Source organism: Corythoichthys intestinalis, chromosome 9, assembly GCF_030265065.1.
Source record: "Corythoichthys intestinalis isolate RoL2023-P3 chromosome 9, ASM3026506v1, whole genome shotgun sequence".
NCBI classification, from domain to species: domain Eukaryota; kingdom Metazoa; phylum Chordata; class Actinopteri; order Syngnathiformes; family Syngnathidae; genus Corythoichthys; species Corythoichthys intestinalis.
In genome coordinates this window covers 54428955-54443565 of record NC_080403.1, presented here as the reverse complement: position 1 = coordinate 54443565, position 14611 = coordinate 54428955, and the positions used below count along the sequence as shown (strand labels likewise).

The 14611-nt window shown below is 38.3% G+C and overlaps 1 protein-coding gene across 3 annotated transcripts in view; it reads right to left on the bottom strand.

Moving 5' to 3' along the window:
* The window catches only part of eya2 (EYA transcriptional coactivator and phosphatase 2), a 228326-nt gene that overhangs the window by 45467 nt on the left and 168248 nt on the right, over positions 1-14611 (bottom strand). Inside the window, exon 1 of one of the 3 annotated variants that reach the window (XM_057845496.1) lies at positions 4-955. The exons of the other annotated variants lie outside the window; for them this stretch is intronic. The gene's annotated coding sequence lies outside the window, so the exon portion shown is untranslated. Of the gene's footprint in view, positions 1-3; positions 956-14611 lie in introns of those variants that run through there. 3 annotated transcript variants of the gene reach the window in all.

The following is a 14611-nucleotide window of genomic DNA, read 5'->3' as shown; positions in this document are numbered from 1 at the left end:
TACCGGTCCAGTCATTCCACATTGAGTTACGAGTAGCGCGAGTCAGCGTTTGTCACGGCGCCAAGCACACGTAACTTCCAAGAAATAAAGCAAAGGTAAAACAAGGGGAAACACGGTCGTCTGTCAACCTACAACTGAAATAGAAGCGCCACTTTTATTGTTCACGCAAATCAAAATGATAGGAATGGTTTGTTGCTTAGAGTTTGGACAGGATGTCCAGTTATAAAAGGCAAAAATGTGAAGAGAATTTCAAGTGTCCACCTAGAGTGCGCTATTTTCGGCTTGGGCTCTACCGCCATAGGTGGATCTACTATTCAGGCGAAGTAGACGATCGCCTTAGGCCCCAAACCAGTAGGGGGCCCCCAACCAGCTGCCCTTGCCCCAACGAGCAACGGCTTGGTTGCCTGGCACGGCCAGACTGTTCTCCCTGTATTCTTCAAACACTGATAGAAAAGTCTGGGAACCAGCCCATTAACGGCCTCCCGAGCAGGTACAAAATCAATCGACAAATCAGATTCGTTTATTTGCGTGACGTGTTCTTAACGAGCAACGTCACTCTCGCGCGTCGGAATTTGTCTCCACAACGACACAGATGGTGAACAGGAGAGCCGAGAATATGTTCCAGTCCACGGTAAAATCAGTTTTAAATGACCAAAAACACATCGACAACATTGACAACAGTCTGTCTCGCGCTAGCCATGTTGAATAAACTCCGCTCTCCTCCTATGTTTACTTCCGCGCGCAAGTCCCTCGTCCTGCCCTCGTCGTTTTACTAACGTGACGTCTCCCCGTCGCTGATTGCTCCACTCCGCTGTCAGCATACCAAACAAACAAATAACAAAACAAAAAAGAAAGCCATTTAAATGCTGCATTTATATTATCTCTCCCCCCTCACACGCACTGCAATGGACTCTTCCACGAAGACGGACAGTATCAGTCGCTTAGCTTCATTTAGCGCCGTTTAGCATCGCTTAGCTGTTCGTTAGCTTCACTTAGCTCTCGCGCTGTTTTCACGCCACTTAGCTCGCTATTTTTACAGCTCACTTGCTACTTTGCACGTCAGCTATCGTTTATTTCGAACACATGAGCAAACGTGCTCTCCATGAGAGCCAAAGAGCAGTTAGGGAGGAGTTGAGGACAGGCCCGAGGCCTCTAATGCCTCTTTTAACGTTTTTCTTCTTCTTCACACCGAACATAAAATACACGACAGCACACCCTGTGGCGAAACAATGTGGTACAGTTCCAATCAGTCATACAATAATACTCAACAGCTGGATAACAGCAAATCACGTCATGTTCGTCACATACAGTAAATAATGATCTCTGGAGTTAATCCCACATACTTAAGAATTAATATTATAATATGTTGAGTAAATACTACATAATACAGATTCTACACTAAGAATAGCTTTCAAATTACACTTTATGACAAATATGATTGGCAATGAATAATTATTATAATTATTATACTACTATTATAAAGTGGGGAGAACAAGTATTCGATACACTGCCGATTTTGCTGGCTTTCCCACTTGCAAAGCATGTAGAGGTCTGTAATTTGTATCATAAGTTTTCTTCAACTGTGAGGGACGGAATCTAATACAAAAAAACAGAAAATCACGTTGTATGATTTTTAAATAATAAATTTGCATTTAATTGCATGAAATAAGTACTGTATTTGATACATCACAAAAATCGAACTTAATATTTGGTACAGAAACCTATGTTTGCTATTACAGATACCAAAGGTTTCCTGTAGTCATTGACAAGGTTTGCACACACTGCAGCAGGGATTTTGGCCCACTCCTCCATGCAGATCTTCTCCAGAGCCTTCAGGTTTCGGGGCTGCTGCCGGGCAACATGGACTTTCAGCTCACCTCCATAGATTTACTATCGGCTTCAGATCTGGTGACTGGCTAGGCCACTCCCGGACCTTAAGATGCTTCTTACGGAGCCACTCTTTAGTTGCCTTGGCTGTGTGCTTTGGGTCGTTGTCATGCTGGAAGACCCAGCCAAGACCTATCTTCAGGGCTCTCACTGAAGGAAGGAGGTTGTCAGCCAAGATCTGGCGATACATAGCCCCATCCATCCTCCCCTCAATACGGTGCAGTCGTCCTGTACCCTTGGCAGAGAAGCAGCCCCAAAAAATGATATTTCCTCCTCCATGTTTCACGGTTGGGATGGTGTTCTTGGGGTTGTACTCATCCTTCTTTTTCCTCCAAACACGACGAGCCGAGTTTAGACCAAAAAGTTCAATTTTGGTCTCATCCGACCACATGACCTTCTCCCATTGCTCCTCTGGATCATCCAGATGGTCAGTGGCAAACTTCAGACGTGTCTGGACATGCACTGGCTTCAGCAGCGGGACGTTGCGTGCGCTGTAGGATTTTAATCCATGACGGCGTAATGTCTTTCCGATGGTTTTCTTCGAGACTGTGGTTCCAGCTCTCTTCAGGTCACTGACCAGGTCCTGCCGTGTCGTTCTGGGCTGATCCCTCACCTTCCTCATGATCAGTGATGCCCCACGAGGTGAGATCTTGCATGGAGCCCCAGAACGAGGCAGATTGGCCGTCAACTTGAACTTCTTCCATTTTCTAATAATCGCTCCAACAGTTGTTACCTTCTCACCAAGCTGCTTGCTTATTTTCCTGTAGCCCATCCCAGCCCTGTGCAGGTCTATTATTTTATCCCTGATGTCCTTACACATCTCTTTGGTCTTGGCCATTGCAGAGAGGTTGGAGTTTGTTTGTTTGAGCATGTGAACAGGTGTCTTTTATACAGGTAACAAGTTCAAACAGGTGCAGTTACTTCCGGTAATGAGTGGAGAACAGGAGGGGTTCTTAAAAAAGAACTAAGAGCTGAAATATTTACTAGTTGGTAATGTATCAAATACTTATTTCATGCAGTTAAATACAAATGTATTATTTAAAAATTATACAATGTGATTTTCTGGATTTTTGTATTAGATTCCGTCCCTCACAGTTGAAGAGAATTTATGATACAAATTGCAGACCTATACATGGCTTGCAAGTGGGAAAACCAGCAAATTCGGCAGTGTATCAAATACTTGTTCCCCCCACTGTATATCGTAGTACACTATAATGATAGTACTAGAATTTTTTTCAAGAATTGTTTTGAATAATGTTGGAAAGGCAAAGTCAGTGTTCTGAATCTGTTTACTTTCCATTCTTTTGCACTAGTAAATGCTATCAGCATTTAACCTCATTGTTTATTTGTGATTAATTATTGTTATGTACATGATTATTTGTACCTTAATAAAGAATTTAGGTGTTCCAAAATAGTTTTGTGAATTAATAAGCCTCAACAAAAATTTCATTGCTAAATTAGTAAAAAAAAAAAAGAAAATTATTAGATTAGTCGATTCATCGTAAAACTGGTCGGCTGACTAATCAGGGGGAAATTTGTCGTTTAGGACAGCCCTAGTGTACCAGAACATATTTCCTCCACACCCTTCTCATCTTTTTAACCACTGACCCATGAAGTGGGCCCCTGGATATGTTCGCCTTAGGCCCCAAAATTGCCAAGTCCGCCACTGTCTCCCTGCTGGTTAGCCACGCCTACCATTATACGGCTCTAGCGTCCTCAACAGGTGGATGACGTCAGCGGAGTCACGATTTCATCTGATTTAGTATGCAGCCCATTGAGGGGGAATTATTCACAACGAGGAAAACACGATGAAGAGAGCCGCAAAATGTCATTGTTTCAGTCTCTCTACTCCAATATTTTTACAGGATATTCTTTTTATCCAAGTATTTTCCCCACTAGCTAAATAAATGGCTTGAGAAGGACCAGTCAGCCCGTTGAGGGGGGAATTATTCAGAACGAGGAAAACGTGACGAAGAGAGCTGCAAAATGTCATTGTTTCAGTCTCTCTACTCCAATATTTATATATATATTGTATATAATATTCTTTTTGTCCAAGCACCGTAATTTCTCGAATATAACACGCACTTTTTTTCCCCAAAATCAACTTGTAAAATCATGGTGCGCATTATAAACGGGTACATGGATGGAGACAGAAATATATATATATATATATATATATTAGGGCTGTCAAACGATTAAATTTTTTAATCGAGTTAATTACAACTTAAAAATTAATTAATCGTAATTAATCGCAATAAATCGTAATTTAAACCATCTATAAAATATGCCATATTTTTCTGTAAATTATATATATATTCTGTAAAATAAATTGTTGGAATGGAAAGATAAGACACAAGATGGATATATACATTCAACATACGGTACATAAGGACAGTATTTGTTTATTATAACAATAAATCAACAAGATGGCATTAATATTATTAACGTTCTCTTAAAGCGATCCATGGATAGAAAGACTTGTAGTTCTTAAAAGATAAATGTTAGTACATGTTAAAGAAATTTTATATTAAAACCCCTCTTAATGTTTTCATTTGTATAAAATTTGTAAAATTTTCAATCAAAAAAATAAACTAGTAGCCCGCCATTGTTGATGTCAATAATTACTTACACAATGCTCATGGGTGCTGAAGCCTATAAAATCAGTCACACCCAAGCGCCAGCAGAGGGCGGCAAAACTCCATAAAACACAATTAACAAGTGGGCATGACACTGTGCTGTCATTCTAATCTGTTTGAGAGGGGCATGTGCGTTAATTGCGTCAAATATTTTAACGTGATTAATTAAAAACACTATTTACCGACCGTTAACGCGATAATTTTGACAGCCCTAATATATATATATATTAGCAGATTTTTTTTTTTGTATTGACACGGCCACGTTGTGTTGAAGAAACGTATGCAGCGATCCGTTGCCGACCATTACGGTACGTGATGAACTACCAATATGCTATGCTTGTGCTGTGTTTCACCAGTCAGTAAAATGACATTTCTGTATCTGTACACAAGCTCTGTTTTCTTGTATTCTTCTATTTATTGATGCTAAAATTAGGGTGCGCGTTATAAACGGGTACAATAATTTTCTCTAGATTTCACAAGTAAATTTGGGATATGCATTATACACGGGTGTGCCTTATATTCGGGAAATTACGGTATTTTCCCCCAATAACTAAATAAAATGGCATGGTCATGACAAATAACAGTTTTGTGCTAAATGGAATATGAAATAACAAAAATCCATTTATTCAAGACGACATGGCATAATTACTCCATAATGGTCAAAACTGTCGACTTCACCTTTACTGTCGCACCTCCCGAACGATATTTTAGGCCACCTAAATCGGGCTTATGTCATTTCCCTTCCCCGGCTTCGGAGAATGTAAACAAACCAAGAGGCGTGACAGCTAGCCGACATGCTAACCCGAACCGAGTGATGTTTCAAAGTCTTCGAAGCGGAAAATCACACATAACTAGCCCGGATAATTTCACATAACGACTGGGTTGTCGATTGTCTTCGCTGGGAGAGCAATTTACAGCTACTTCCCAGCTACTACGGACATTGGAGCTCGCCGGGGAAGCAGCTGGACAATGACCGCCACCAATCAATGACAATGACAATGACATGCCAGTCCATGATCAAACGTAAGTAGTCCTTTATTTAAAGAAAGTTTATACTGTTAACTTTGTAATCGCTGCATTCGCGGCTATTTTTAACTCAAAGTTGCAATTTCTGATCAGTCGAAAAATTTGACAGAACACCGCAGGGCACTTGAATGAAGAGAGTCGTCGGCCGAGGGGACAAGGAGCATGTCACAAAATGCAAGCCACCTACATATTAAAATGATCCCAGTATTTGACATAATACAAAACATGATGTTTACTCACGTCTTCCCACAGTAGTAGGGCTTGTTTTGGCTAATATCCACAGGTGAATGGGAACCTTTTGAAACCCAAAAAAGGCACACACGCCTCGTACAGCAAGATTTTTCTGCAGCCGTTTGGCAGGAGTGATGCGAAAAATAAATGTATTAATCCGCAAAATCAGCTGAATCCTTAGTCCTTCTCATACAACAGTACGGCTGTGTAGTGAAGAGGACTCCTTCCTCCGTACACGTCACAGCGCCCTCTTTCTTAACTCGAGACTGTTGCCAGAAGTCACTCATTTTCATGGCGCGGGATTCAAAAAACTAAATAAATATAGCGATGGCTTCCACACACATCCAAGCGGTCCATTTCATTCAGGAGCATAAAATACCAGGTGTATTATGCAATAAACATGCTTTTTCGTGTCACAGGCACTTTAGATAGTTCACCTAGTGACATCATCACCAAGATGGAGGCGCCAGAGCGCTATGTTGACAGGAGGAGCTACTGTACATCGCACATGTAAAGACAGATATCTCGTGATCCGTGGTCTGCCCAAATGTTGTATCTAGTTGAATCGACTCAATATAAGATTTTAATTCCAATAATCATGTTACAGTGTCTCATATTCTCATTTATTTTATTTGCACTTGCACCTTTCCGTCATCTGGTGGTGATTTGTGAATAGGAACTTAATTAGAGAATAACTGTTCTACTCGATGCTTTTTGGATGACGCAATCATTAAGCGAGGGAGAAGATAAGGCGAACAAGCGGTCGGACGGTAGCTAACTCCGTGCTGCTTCTTTTTTGTTCTTCAAACTCCTAAAAAGACTGCATTAAGAAGTTTGGAGAATAACTTTTTAGCTCCTTGTGGATGTGAGCCCACGAGGTTTGTGCACTTTCTTTATTTAATTTGCAATTATCTCTGTATAGTTTCTTAATTGTATTTTTCATTGTGTATGTGTTTGACCAGTTCTCACGGGTTGCCAAGGCTTGTCAAGAGTTGTCAAGAGCGAATTAAACCCTGTTTTTTAATCAAACTTCGTGTCGTGCTCGTTGCAACATCCGGAGGGAGCTTCAAATCATGCTATTTCATATTTCATTTTAGGTGTCATAGACACTGTAACCGTTTCAGGGACAGTGGTCGTAACAGTGGACAGCTATTCAAAAGATGACACTTATGACCTTTAATTATAATTATCAATGTATTGATAAATGAATACAATGATAAAAAAAATTACATCAATTAAATTAAAAAGAATAAAAACTAGGGCTGTCAAACGATTAAAATTTTTAATCAAGTTAATCACAGCTTAAAAATTAATTCATCGTAATTAATCGCAATTCAAACCATCTATAAAGTATGCCATATTTTTCTGTAAATTATTGTTGGAATGGAAAGACACAAAACGGATATATGGCGGAAAACACAGACAAGACTGAAAAAGCAGGTTCTGCTCTTGCACCCCTCTTTAAAATAAAGTGCTGTATTTTAAGCCAAAACAAATGTTCTGTTTGATAGAACAATATTCATTCATACGTTCATACTACAGGTCTTAATGCACGAATCCGATTTTTTGTCATATCCGTTTTTTTGGCGTGCCCGTTCAGACTGCCTTTATCCATTGAGACCGTTCAAGTATTACGCATGCGCAATAATTCGCAGTCCGACACCGGCTAAGCAAGAAGACCCGCATGCGCAGAACCATCAAAACAAATGACAGACGTCATCCGTCATTCCAGGGATATCATATTTTGCTTTTCAAAAGGTGGACACATATAACAGACATAAATAATCCCCGTTTAGGCAAATATTCAAAGTTTATATGGATCGATAGCATGCACGCACTGTCCGTGCACGTCACACACACATACGGGCAGTTTGCCCCGACTCTCGGCCGTGGAGGCAATGCTGAAATATTGCTCACTTGGAACAGAGAGAAAACTGAGCATTCTCAGGCTTATCCCCAACCCATTTTTATTTTTTATGACTGTTGTCAAGCTCAGCTCTTCCTCAAAAGCCGTGTTCACCGCAAGCTAGGCGCTAATAACGCACAGGTGCATCGCTACGGTAACGACTCTCTCACTATTTGATGACGTAATTGCTGCATGAAATCCGATTTGCGGGACTGGACAGTACAGACCGCCGCGACAGTCTGGAAAAATGTGGCCCAGATCGGATTTAGACCACATACGAAAGTGACCCAGATCGGATTTGAAATGGTCCCGTTCTATGCGACTTGTCACGTTCAGACCGTCAAGTTAATGCCTCACTCGAGTCGGAAAAACACGAAAAAATCGGATTCGTGCATTAAGACCTGTAGTATGAACGTAGCCTTAGTCTATATGCTGCCATAGTAGATTCATGGCGCACTAAGCCTCTGAACTATTTTTAATTTGTCCATTTTACTCTGAAAACCCCCGTTTACAGACGTCGCGCAACCACTTTTGTTTCAACCTAGCCATAAAAAGAAGGTAAGTAATTATATTTTTCAAAATTTCTGTCATTTTTAGCTTAGAATCATTAATTGATGTCAAAATTTTGGTTTAAAAAAAAAAAAAAAAAAAAACGACTTAAAAAAAATTATTCACTCGCGTATTTTAAACTTTTTAACGAATTACGTCACAATGAAAAATTTGGCGTCTGTAAAAAAGTCACGGATATCTAACTCATAACTATCACTTAATTGTATCTTTTTTTTGTTACCGTTGCATTTTCCCCGATATGTTAGATGATAAATAATCGATCCAAACGAATAAAAATGGCAATAACATTTAAAAGGGTAACTACATGAAAAAGAAAATCTCAACCACTCCTTGTTGTCTGCGATTTCTGCATCGCGACCCTTGTTATATCACCATGTTTCACCCATAAAATAAAAAAAAAATCCGGCTGTGGCCATTCACATCTGTGTCTTGACACTTGGTGATAAATGCTATGTGGAGTTTTTGGATCGAAACAAGGTAAGTACGCGATAATATCTTGTTAAAATCGTGGCGTCTTTATTTCTGCTCTTGCGTGCTCTCGCCTCCAATTAGGGTTTTGCTGTTTACTTTTTTTTTTTTTTTTTTTTTCAAAAATGCCTTCCTGTTCAAAATTTTTATTCCACCAGAAAATTGAGATTTTAAGCTTTCCAATGATGTATCACACATGTATTTCGGACAATTTGGAAAGTTGGCCAAATTGAGGGTCTCAGAGCGGAACTTCAAGTCACCTGTGTGTTTTCCGCCATATACATTCAACATACTGTACAGAAGTACTGTATTTGTTTATCATAACAATAAATCAACAAGATGGCATTAACATTAACATTCTGTTAAAGCAACCCATGGATAGACTTGTAGAGACTTGTAGTTCTTAAAAGATAAATGTTAGTACAAGTTATAGAAATTTTATATTAAAACCCCTCTTCATGTTTTCGTTTTAATAAAATTTGTAAAATTTTCAATCAAAAAATAAACTAGTAGCTCACCATTGTTGATGTCAATAATTACACATTGTGCTTAAACCCATAAAATCAGTCGCACCAAAGCGCCAGCAGAGTGAGACAAAAAAAACACAAGTAACAAGTGGACATGACACTGGGCTTTCATTTTAATCTATTTGAGCGGGGCATGTGCGTTAATTGCGTCAAATATTTTAACGTGATTAATTGAAAAAATTAATTACCACCTGTCAACGCGATAATTTTGACAGCCCTAATAAAAACAAATATACACACTGGTTACAGCCCCAAGTAATAATCCAAAGCCCCCCCCATCATTATTTTATTCTTTGCCTTCCATTGACAAGGATAGATTTTCAATTACCCTATTTTTCAGACTATAAGTCGCAGTTTTTTTCATAGTTTGGCTGGGGGTGCGACTTATACTCAGGAGCGACTTATGTGTAAAATTATTATTAACACATTATTGTATCATTTCATAAGTTATTTTGGTGTTTAGGAGTGACATTGATGGTTTGGTAAACTTGTTAGCATGTTTTTTAATCTATAGTTATCTTAATAACTCTTAATAGCTATGTTACGTTAACATACCGGCCACGTTCGCATTTCGTTGTTCATGCATCATGTAACATTATCATACTGTAGACTTATTCAGCATGTTGTTCTGTATTGTATTTTCATTAAGGATGGGCGATACCAGTGATTTTGGATTCGATCCGATACCAAGGAATACCTAGGCCAAATATTGTGATCCCGATCCGATATCGATACTGGAAGTTGATATTTTATACATATTATATATACACACAACCCTGCAGAGTTCTCAGCCATTCTGATGATATCCAATATACAACTACTGCAAGCACTCAAAAGCTATTAAAAGTCCCTTTGTGTCAAATATACATTGCAATGAAAAAACTGCTGCTTTTAATAACTAGCAAAGCAGTTTCCCTACAAACTCACAAACCAATCCATTATCAACAAAATCTGATTAGTCAGTCTCACTCATTAACCATGACCCTTAAATTCATATGCACAGAACATTTCCCTGCTACACGTTGTATTTGATCAAATTTTAATCTACCCAAGTTAAATATTTTTGATCTAATTAAAGAACGAATTTATAGTAGCAAGTTACCGCCCTCTAGAGATTGATCATTGAAAACAAATCCAATAAACAAGTCACTTGCCGTTTTTGAATTTTATTCTACTAACACAATTTTCAAACAGATTTTGAAATAATTTGAAACAGACCTTTAACAAAATAAAAATAAATAGCAACAAAACATAAGAAATCAAGCATTTAATTGTTTGAAACAAAACAATATGGAAAAATATATTTCACGGAAAAATAAATAAAATATTAAACAAAATAAATACTAAACATAAATTAACAGGAAATAATAATAAATGAATAAGAAATAATAATAAGGTCAAGTAAAGCATTAGGTCAGTTTCCTTGAGAATCTTGAAGTCTGCAGCAGGATAGTTTAAATCTCTAAATATTTAACAAACCATTCACTTAACACTTTTATTAAAGTCCCTATACCTGTTTTTTTGTGGAATAAGATAAAATATGTATTTTGTATTTTTGAGTTTGGACAGGAAAATAATAATTCCCAATTTGTGTGAGCCTGAGGGAAAAGTAGTACAAAAAAGTGTGCACAAAAATATACCCAAAAAATAGACAAAGAAAATATAATATATTTATTCCAAATATCGATACTTTTGCTTAACGCGCTGGATCGAAATATCGATATTTTGGTATCGATCCGCCCATCCCTAATTTTCATTTTAAATTGCCTTTCAAGATGACATACTGTATCTGTTCTATATGTTGGATTTTATCAAGTAAATATCCCCCAAAAATGCGACTTGTACTCCGGTGCGACTTACCGTATTTTTCGGACTATAAGTCGCAGTTTTTTTCATACTTTGGCTGGGGGTGCGACTTATACTCAGGAGCGACTTATGTGTGAAATTATTAACACATTTTTTATATCATTTCACATGTTATTTTGGTGTTTTGGAGTGAAACTGATGGTTTGCTAAACTTGTTTAAATGTTCTTTATGCTATAGTTATCTGAATAACTCTTAATAGCTATGTTACGTTAACATACTGGCCACGTTCGCATTTTGTTGTTCATGCATCATGTAACATTATCATACTGTACACTTATTCAGCATATTGTTTTATATTGTATTTTTTATTTTAAATTGCCTTTAAAGATGAAATATCTGTTCAATGTGCTGGATTTTATCAAGTATATTTCCCCCAAACATGCGACTTATACTCCAGTGCGACTTATATATGTTTTTTCCTCTTCATTAGGCATTTTATGGCTGGTGCGACTTATACTCAGGTGCGACTTATAGTCCGAAAAATACGGTATATGTTTTTTTCCTCTTCATTGGGCATTTTATGGCTGGTGTGACTTATACTCAGGTGCGACTTATAGTGCGAAAAATATGGTAAACATTTTAGAATTTTATCTTATTCCAAACCCTTACAGGGCACCCCTTGCCCCATTGGGTGACATTAACGAAAGTTCATTAACCCCTCCCGGTCAAAAAGGATTGGACGTCTATCGCTGTCAACAGCGCCGGAACTGATTTTTCACATTGACTTCCCTGGAATCTAAAACGAAACGACGTCTGCTGCGAAACCTCTTGACACAAGCAACACACGGATACGCTAGGCACTTCCTGGTTGAGGGCGAGTCCTGCGAGAAGCCATGAGAACGGCGGGACACCGGAGGGAAGACGAGTGTAAGCTCAGCGGAGATGTGATGAAACCCAAGCTAAAACAAACTCAGCAGGGACACGGCCAGGCGGAGTGGGGTCACATTTGGGGTCACTTGGGGCCACCGGGCTAAACCCCGCAATGCTTCACCTAAGAGTCACGCTTCTGATTTGCCCAAAACTTAGACATTAAGTTTATTGAAAACTCGACTGTGAGTTGTTCTTCACTGTTGGGTAGTAACTAGGGTTGTTCCGATTTTTGCTCCCGATCCGATCCCGATCGTTTTAGTTTGAGTATCTGCCGATCCTGATATTTCCCAATCCGATTGCTTTTTTTTTATTGCTCCCGATTCAATTCCAATCATTCCCGATAATTTTTCCCGATCATATACATTTTGGCAATGCATCAAGGAAAAAATGAATAAAACTCGGACGAATATATACATTCAACATACAGTACATAAGTACTGTATTTGTTTATTATGACAATAAATCCTCAAGATGGCATTTACATTATTAACATTCTTTCTGTGAGAGGGATCCACAGATAGAAAGACTTGTAATTCTTAAAGGATAAATGTGACTTTGTATATTGTGACTAAATATTGCCATCAAGTGTATTTGTTGAGCTTTCAGTAAATGATACTGTAGCCATTTAACTTCTGCCCAAATGCATGATGGGAAGTGCAACCATGACTGTGCGCAGTGGTACCAATTTGATATACTCTGCGTTGGGAAGTAACATTGGGTGTTAAGAAAAAGATCAATTGCTACCTTTCTTCCCCACATTGCTTCCCACAATATTTCTAATCGTAGGGAGAGGGGTATTGTAAGGCTTTAGCCAATTAAAAAAAAGGCTCCAAAGGCTGCCAAAATTCACTCTACTCATTTGACGCTGCCTTTTAGCTCTATATATATGTAAAACGGCGGCATTACAGATTGAACGCGATAATGCGTGAGTGGGTCGTGCAGCGCATGCGTTAATTGCGTTAAATATTTTAACGTGATTTAAAAAAAAAAATAATTATTGCCGCAAACGGGATACATTTGATAACCCTACCTTAAGCCCAAACTAAAGACTTTGGATGAGTGTAACATATTATGTCTGTAATATTAAATACAATTAGAAAACGATTTAATTAAAAAATCTCTATATATTATAAAAAGGCATGTCCGATATTTTTTTGCTGATTCCGATACTTTGAAAATGACGTGATCGGACATCTCTAAGTGGAACAACATGGAACAACTTCTCATCACATGTGCACACGACGCATCACTTAGGTTCCCTTTTACCGTAATACAACAACAACAACAGGGAACGCACAACTATGGCATCAGCAGTGTGACATAAATATGTTACAAACATATTGACTAACTGGCTGCGAGAAATTTTGACCCCGCCCCCAAATTTTTTTGTATTTTTTATTTTTATAAACCATACGCAACAAGAACTGAACTAATTCAATCAAAGTATTTTTATAGTGCAGGCCTAGTCCTATTTCAATTTCACTGTTTTTGAGGGCTGGATCAGATTAGTGGATTTAAGTGAATTTCACTCCAGAAAATTAATTATGAGTCAAATAAATTATGATCTTAGTCGTGGAACAAATTAAAGTCGTAAATCAAGGCTCCAATGTAACTTTTCTTGACAGCTACTGCTCTGGCATGCTTTTGACAATATTTCAAGTCTGTCTCCACACGTAGAACATATTCACTCGATAATTACCGTCTATTTCCAATAAGCTGTCAATCACGGACATATTTAAAAACCCTTCCACTTGTCGGCTCCAGACTTTCCTCATTTTAGTCAACCGTGTCTCCCGCGGGGGAGTGATTAGTCATTTTGCTTTTACTGTGTTTACAGTGTCAACGCGCACGTCGGTTTCTTTCCGATCGGCAACTCTCTGACCCCGGTGATACTTTGACCTTTTTTTTATTGAGGTGTCTCCATCAATGGCCTGACAAGGTGAACCCACGCGGGCCATATGGAAGCCCACCTGGAGGCCTCGGGTCGGGGGGGTGCTCAGGGTGCATGAGTTCCCTAGTGTGAACACAGCCGTTCTTTGTATGGTTGATAACAAACAAAGAACAATACAAGTGTCTTTCTTCCTTGTGGAAATTGCCCTCAGTTGCTACCCACTGTTTTCTGTCACCACCAGGCTTACTGTGAAACAATGCGACAATGGAAGGGAAAGCTTAAAAAAAAAAACCTTGACTTACAAGTAGTACTGTGTGATATGGAAAGTATCTCCTATCCTGATATAGGCCATTTTATTTCACGATGTACAGTAATACAGTTTTAATGATTTTGTGATGAATTGTTCAACAATTATGACTTTTCCCGCCTTTATTTTGGAATTTAAATTAAACTACATTTATTCATTCACTCACAAATGTTAAATTACGTATTAAAACGTATTAAGTAGTGCTGCAACCTAAAACTGTCCAGTGCAAACAAGCAGCACAGTAACTTCCATATGTAAAGATTACGGCTGTCAAATGAATAACATTTTTAATCGAGTTAATCACAGCTTGAAAATTAATTAATCAATCGTAATTAATCGGAATTCAAACCATCGATAAAATATGCCATATTTTTCTGTAAATTATTGTTGGAATGGAAAGATAAGACACAAGACAGATATTTACA